We start from the raw sequence: 7,840 nt of genomic DNA, 5'->3' as shown, positions 1-7,840 counted from the left end.
GGTGTGTTTCATTCACATGCTTATCCTTTAGTTCCTGTAAAATGACATAACAAACTGTAGAAGAAAAAACATTGACGAATAAACTTTCTCTAATTCCATTTATTTTTCTTTATTTTCCCTTCCTTCTGCAGTTTATATTACTTCTTTTTCTATTCTCTCTTTTCCTGTTTTCCCCTTCAGCCTACGTTGATCCTTACTGACTTGTATTGGTGTCATAAATTTCTACTTCTTTTGATGTCCCTCATGCCTCAAGTAAAGGGAACGTTCATCAAGATGTAGTGATTTAAAACGAAGCCATGCCCATACTAAAAGAAGATGACAAGAGTCCATGGGAGCAATATCACATAATACTTCTTTCACACATTGCCATGTACTGAATTTGATGCATGCTTGATCCAGATGAAAGGTTGCTGGTAACTGGAGTTTCTCCTCCAATCTTTAGCTCACAAAATTGTTTTCGCTTCCGTAATCGAATGCAACTAAACATGGATGGCCTTCGGTTAAACACTTTGTATAATAAACTTCTTATCCTATTCCAAATCTAGATAGCCAGGCTCTGAATACCAAATGATGTGAATTCACGGGGTTCGATTCGTTTGACTGATCTATCATTGTTGAAATGCTAACAAGCAAGAAATTTGAGAAATTATTTGAAAGGAGAAAATGGAAACATAAAAGAAGATGGAACGGAAATTGATAGACATCACACTTCCAAGAACGGAAGATAAGCCTAAGAGTTGAAACACACAAAGGGATAAAGGACCTTTGATTAAACTCATGGATTCTTGAATCACTCAAGAACTTAGGAGAATCACTATCACTGAGATAGATGAGATAAAACTCGTTTATTTTCTGAATAAAAGTCAGCTTGCCTTCATTGATGAAAATGGTTCAACTTATATAGGAGCTTTAACCACCAGAATTACAAAAGACACATAAATTTCAATATCATTCCGCTTAAAGCTATTAATTAATGATCCACTCAAGCTAATGACGATGCACTACTTAATGGTTGATTGTAATTGTAATTAAGGGTACCAAAAGTCATCCACCTTGATATGTAACAATAAATAATTCCATGCATTGTGTTTGACGAATTTGCTTCTTATCGACGGACCAAATGCATAATAAAGCACTATGAACAAGCTTCCTTTTTAAACATGGAAGTTGGTGTGTTTCATTCACATGCTTATCCTTTTGTTCCTGTAAAATGACATCACAAACTGTAGAAGAAAAAATATTGACGAATAAACTTTCTCTAATTCCATTTATTTTTCTTTATTTTCCCTTCCTTCTGCAGTTTATATTACTTCTTTTTCTATTCTTTCTTTTCCTGTTTTCCCCTTCAGCCTACGTTGATCCTTACTGACTTGTATTGGTGTCATAAATTTCTACTTCTTTTGATGTCCCTTATGCCTCAAATAAGGGGAACGTTCATCAAGATGGAGTGTTTTAAAACGAAGCCATGCCCATCCCAAAAGAAGATGACAAGAGTCCATGGGAGCAATATCACATAATACTTCTTTCATACATTGCCATGTACTGAATTTGATGCATGCTTGATCCAGATGAAAGGTTGGTGGTAACTGGTGTTTCTCCACCAATCTTTGGCTCACAACATTGTTTTCGCTTCCGTAATCGAATGCATTTAAACATGGATGGCCTTCGGTTAAACACTTTGTATAATAAACTTCCTTTCCTATTCCAAATCTAGATAGCCAGGCTCTGAATACCAAATGATGTGAATCCACAGGGTTCGATTCGTTTAACTGATCTATCATTGTTGGAATGCTAACAAGCAAGAAATTTGAGAAATTATTTAAAACGAGAAAATGGAAACATAAAAGAAGATGGAATGGAAATTGATAGACATCACACTTCCAAGAATTGAAGATAAGGTTAAGAGTTGAAACACACAAAGGGATAAAGGACTTTGGATTAAACTCATGGATTCTTGAATCACTCAAAGGATTTTTTTTTCTTTTAGGGTTAGAACCAGTTATGACCACGAGATGTTTTGTGGGCAGAATTAGATATTCTTTTGAAAATTGGGTGAAGAAGAAAGTAATAAGGGGTGAATCTAAAAGTGAAAGGAAAGAATCGCTCTTTCCAAAGGAGGCAACACACAAAGGATGGCAAAATCCTTTGATACAGTAAGGGTTCTTGAATCACTCAAGAACTAGGAGAATCACTCTCACTATTAGATAGAAAATTGAATTTCTGAACAAAACTTAACTTGATTTCATTGATAAGAAATGGTTCAGCTTATATAGAGGCTTTAACCATTAGGGTTACAAAAAGACCATTAATTGTCATTATATCCCACTAGTGCTAATAATAAACCAATCAAGCTAATAATTGTCCACTACCTAATGGCTAATTATAACTGAAATTGGGGCAGCCAAAAAGTCATCCAAAATTATTCAGCAAGGTCTTCTTAGTCTTCCAAGGCTGGTTCTTAAGATTTCAAATGGGCCTTTATTTAAATAAAAGAAACTGCATTAATCTGGCGCATTAGTCCTCTTCCATTTGGGCCACGATGCAATTTACAACTTTTTTCTTTTCTCCTTCAAACTTGGGCTTGTACTCAAATAATATTGACAACACTTGTTGTAGAGCTTCTTTTGCTTTCTTTGCTCTAGACCTTGTCATAGGTCCTCCAAGTTCTTCAAGTGGATCCTTGTCTTTGCTCATTGTCACACCTCCATCATTCTCTCCCTCTTGAGAAGGATTTGTCCTCAAATCAGATTCTCCCTCTACATCAAAAAGGGATAAGTCAGACACATTGAATGTGGAACTAACATTATACTCACCAGGCAGATCAATTTTGTAAGCATTGTCATTTATTCTTTCAAGCACTTGGAATGGACCATTTCCCCTTGGTTGAAGCTTTGATTTTCTTTGTTCTGGAAACCTTTCCTTTCTCATGTGCACCCAAACCCAATCTCCAGGTTGGAAGACAACCTTCTTTCTACCTTTGTTAGCTTGCGTTGCATAGCTTTCGTTTTTCTTTTCAATTTGACCCCTTACTTGCTCATGTAACTTCTTCACATAGTCAGCTTTAGCCTGTGCTTCTTTATGCTTAAACATGGAAATGTTAGGCATAGGTAGCAAATCAAGAGGAGTTAAAGGGTTAAATCCATATACAATCTCAAAAGGTGAATAATTAGGTGTGCTATGGACAGCCCTATTATAAGCAAACTCAACATGAGGCAAACATGCTTCCCAAGACTTAAGATTTTTCTTTATAACAGTCCTAAGTAATGTGCCTAAAGTTCTATTGACTACCTCAGTTTGACCATCAGTTTGTGGGTGACAAGTAGTAGAAAATAACAATTTAGTACCAATCTTACCCCACAAGGTCCTCCAAAAGTGACTAAGGAATTTTGTATCCCTATCACTCACAATGCTCCTTGGTAGTCCATGAAGTCTTACTATTTCCTTGAAAAACAAGTCAGCCACATGACAAGCATCATCCACCTTCTTGCAAGGTATGAAGTGTGCCATTTTAGAAAATCTGTCAACAACAACAAAGACAGAATCCTTTCCATTCTTTGTTTTAGGCAGCCCCATAACAAAGTCCATTGAAATATCAGTCCAAGGATATTCAGGAACAGGTAAAGGAGTATATAATCCATGAGGCTTCACCTTAGATTTAGCTTTTTTACACACAATGCAGTGATCACAAAACTTATGTACATCACCTTTCATATGAGGCCAAAAGAAGTGCTCTTGCAAAATTTCCAAAGTCTTTTGAACCCCAAAATGACCCATCAAACCTCCTTCATGTGATTCAGTCACAAGCAACTCTCTAATGGAACACTTAGGCACACACAATTTATTTGATTTAAACAAGAATCCATTATGCCTATAGTAACCATTTTCAGAAAACTTTTCACATGCAACATATATTTCAGCAAAATTTGCATCATTCTTGTACATGTCTTTCAAAGATTCAAGACCAAACAATTTAGTTTCAAGCATAGAAAGCAATGCATGCCTCCTAGAAAGTGCATCAGCCACTATATTTCCTTTTCCCTTTTTATACTTGATTACGTACGGAAATTGCTCCAAAAACTCTACCCATTTAGCATGTCTCTAATTAAGCTTACCTTGTCCTTTCAAGTATTTCAAGGACTCATGATCACTGTGAATGACAAATTCGTTGGGTAACAAATAGTGTTGCCAAGTCTTTAAAGCTTTAACCAAAGCATACAATTCCTTATCATAAGTAGAATAGTTAAGGGCAGCCCCACTTAACTTTTCACTAAAATAAGCAATGGGATGTCCATCTTGCAACAAAACAGCCCCAATACCCACATTTGATGCATCACACTCAATTTCAAAAGATTTTGCAAAATTAGGCATGGCAAGAATAGGTGCATTAGTTAGCTTATGCTTGAGGGAAGCAAAGGCCTCCTCTTGTTTCTCTCCCCATTTAAAACCCACATTCTTTTTAACAATTTCATTTAGAGGTGCAGCCAGGGTACTAAAATCCTTAACAAATCTCTTGTAAAAACTTGCTAAACCATGAAAACCCCTCACCTTACTGACAGTCTTAGGTGTAGGCCATTCTTGGATGGCCTTGACCTTTTCTGCATCAACTTGTACACCTTTAGCACTCACAACAAAACCCAAAAACACCACATGATCAGAATAAAAGATGCATTTTTCCAAATTGGCATACAATTTTTCTTTTCTAAGAACAACCAAAACAGATTGCAAATGCTCAACATGCAACTCAAGACTGGTGCTATAGATCAGAATATCATCAAAGTACACCACAACAAATTTACCAATAAACTCTCTTAAAACATGGTTCATTAACCGCATAAAAGTACTAGGTGCATTTGTCAAACCAAAGGGCATAACCAACCACTCATACAATCCATATTTAGTTTTAAAAGCAGTTTTCCATTCATCACCTTTTCTAATCCTAATCTGATTATAGCCACTTTTAAGATCAATTTTAGAAAACACACATGCACCATAAAGTTCATCAAGAAGATCATCTAACCTTGGAATTGGATGCCTATACTTGATGGTGATGTTGTTTATTGCTCTACAATCAGAACACATCCTCCATGAGCCATCCTTTTTGGGCACCAAAATCACAGGTACAACACATGGACTCATGCTATCCCTCACCCAACCTTTACTCATGAGTTCAGTAACTTGTTTTTCAATCTCTTTGGTCTCTTGTGGGTTGCTCCTATAAGCTGGCCTATTGGGCAAAGCAGCTCCCAGAATGAGATCAATGTGATGCTCAATTCCTCTCAAAGGTGGCAAACCATCAGAGACACTTGCTGGAAACACATCTTTATAATCCTGCAAAAGGGACTCAATACTAGAGGGCAATTCAAATTTGCCAAATTGGTCAGAATTTGAAATTTGATTTTGACAAAACAATAAGTAGAGGGGCTGTATTGCGCAAAGCACCCTCCTTACCTCTCTTTCTCTTGCTAAATAAACTTGCTTACCCTCAAATGTTTCATTTTCTCTCATTTTCCTGTCAAGTGTTTCACTCTTTTTCTTTTTCCTTTCAAATGTTTCACTCTTTCTCTCATTTGCTAACTTTTCTCTCATTTTTATTTGATCCTCACACACCTCTTTAGGAGACAAGGGTTTGAGGACCACTTTTTTATCTTGATACATGAAAGAGATTTTGTTAGTGAAACCATCATGAATGGCTTTAATGTCATACTGCCACACGGTCTTCCCAAAAGAATATGGCTAGCCTCCATGGGAACCACATCACATAAGATCTTATCTTCATATTTCCCAATGGAGAAAGAGACTTCAGCTTGCTGTTTCACTTGGACTTCTTCTCCTTCACTAAGCCATTGAAGTTTGTATGGCCTAGGATGTGGTTTAGTGTCCATGTTCATTTTTGATACTAATCTTGAACTCACCACATTGGTACAACTTCCTCCATCAATGATTACCAAACATACATTACCATTAACTGAACATCTTGTATGAAAAATATTCTCCCTTTGAGATGCATCCTCGGCCTTGACTTGACTTCCCAGCATCCTTCTAATCATGTATAACTCTCCTACATTAGGTTTCAACTCGCCATCACTCTCTTTTACCTCTCCATCATCATCAGAATCGCTTGTGTACTCCCCATTATCCTTAAGAAGAACGGTCTTCTTTGTAGGACACTCATAGGCATAATGTCCCATGCCCAAACATTTAAAACATTTCACTTCTCTAGTCCTCTTTGGTGGATGTTAAGGTTTCTTTTGAACAATTTTTCCTTCATTAGAAAGCACTGAATTGCTAGAGGAGGCAACACCTTCTTTCTTTACTCTATCTTTCCAGTTTGAAGAATTGAAATTGGTAGAACTCTTTCTTGTTGTACTTTTTCTTTTAATTTGTTGTTCTACCTGTATGGCTTTATGCAATAGATCCTCCATCTCCACAAACTCCTGCAACTCAACAACATCTCTAATATCATGATTTAATCCATTAAGGAAACGTGCCATAGTTACCTCAGGATCTTCTTCAATTTTGTCTTGGATGATAAGAATCTCCATCTCCTTATAATACTCATCCACTCCCTTGCTTCCTTGAGAAAGTCTTTGTAGTTTCAATTTTAAGTCCCTATGAAAGCTACAAGGTACATACCGCTTCCTCATGACCCTTTTCATCTCACCCCAAGTGTCCACCAAAGGCTCCTCATCTCTAATCCTCTATCTTTGCAACTTGTTCCACCAAATTAAAGCATAATCAAAAAATTCAGTTGCTGCAAGCCTTACCTTTTGCTCCTCACTATAATTATTGCAAGAAAATACATGCTCAATTTTGAGCTCCCACTCCAAGTAAGCTTCAGGATCATTCCTCCCCTTGAAAGGTGGCACATTCAACCTTACTCCTTCTATTCTCCCTTCATTCCTTTGTGGCCCTCCTCCTCCTCCTCTTGGTGGGGTTCTATTCTCTAGTTGGTCCAACCTATCATGAAACTCATCTTGTTATTGCTTCATCAACCTCTCCAAATGTTGAGATAATGCAGCAATTTGCATCTGAATATCATTCCTTTCTGCCATGATTAACTAACAGATCAAGGTAACAAGAACAAAATATATATATGGTGTTTGAAAATTTTCTCACCCACTCAAGTGTTTGCACTCACAGATTGGCTTTTACTAAAAATAAAACACTCTTGCCTTTTACCACTCAAATTCTCCTTGGTTTCTTAGGCAATTCAAGAGATTATGGCCATAAGAAAGAACAATTCTCCAATATGTGCAGCAAAACGCTTGTAAGTAGACAAAGAAAGGTTAACAAAGAAAAAAAGAAGGCCAAGAAAAGTAGGTAAAAAGAAGGAAATCAGCAACAATCCTTCAATAACACCAATATATTACCTTATAAAAATTGTTACGAGGCATGAATCATTCGGCCCATTTTTTTTTCACAGTTTCAGTACAATTACGAATTGCTGTAACTATTTTCTTTTTTTAATTTTTAGAAGGGCCTAACTTTTGCAATGATTCAGCACAAACATAAATAATACAAGTAATAAGGTAATGAATTGGTAAAATAAGAAAGAAGGAAGGATGTTACCAATTTGACGTTCAAACCCTTAAACCGAAGCTTTGAATACCAAATGATTAGAATCTCATTGCACAAGGGCTAATTTAGGATTTTTTTTTCTTTTAGGGTTAGAACCAGTTATGACCACGAGATGTTTTGTGGGCAGAATTAGATATTCTTTTGAAAATTGGGTGAAGAAGAAAGTAATAAGGGGTGAATCTAAAAGTGGAAGGAAAGAATCGCTCTTTCCAAAGGAGGCAACACACAAAGGATGGCAAAATCCTTTGATACAGCCAAGGGT

At 36.6% G+C, this 7,840-nt stretch overlaps 1 pseudogene; it reads right to left on the bottom strand.

Annotated features, from left to right (window-relative positions):
- Positions 1–4,098: 4,098 nt before the first annotated feature.
- On the bottom strand, positions 4,099–6,671 carry LOC146887713 (uncharacterized; annotated as a pseudogene).
- Positions 6,672–7,840: the final 1,169 nt, after the last annotated feature.

Source organism: Vigna unguiculata, chromosome 3 (genome assembly GCF_037176805.1).
Source record: "Vigna unguiculata cultivar grain cowpea cultivar isolate G323 ecotype 2 chromosome 3, ASM3717680v1, whole genome shotgun sequence".
Lineage (NCBI taxonomy): Eukaryota > Viridiplantae > Streptophyta > Magnoliopsida > Fabales > Fabaceae > Vigna > Vigna unguiculata.
The sequence above is the reverse complement of the archived record's forward strand: the minus strand, read 5'-3'. Positions and strand labels throughout refer to the sequence as shown.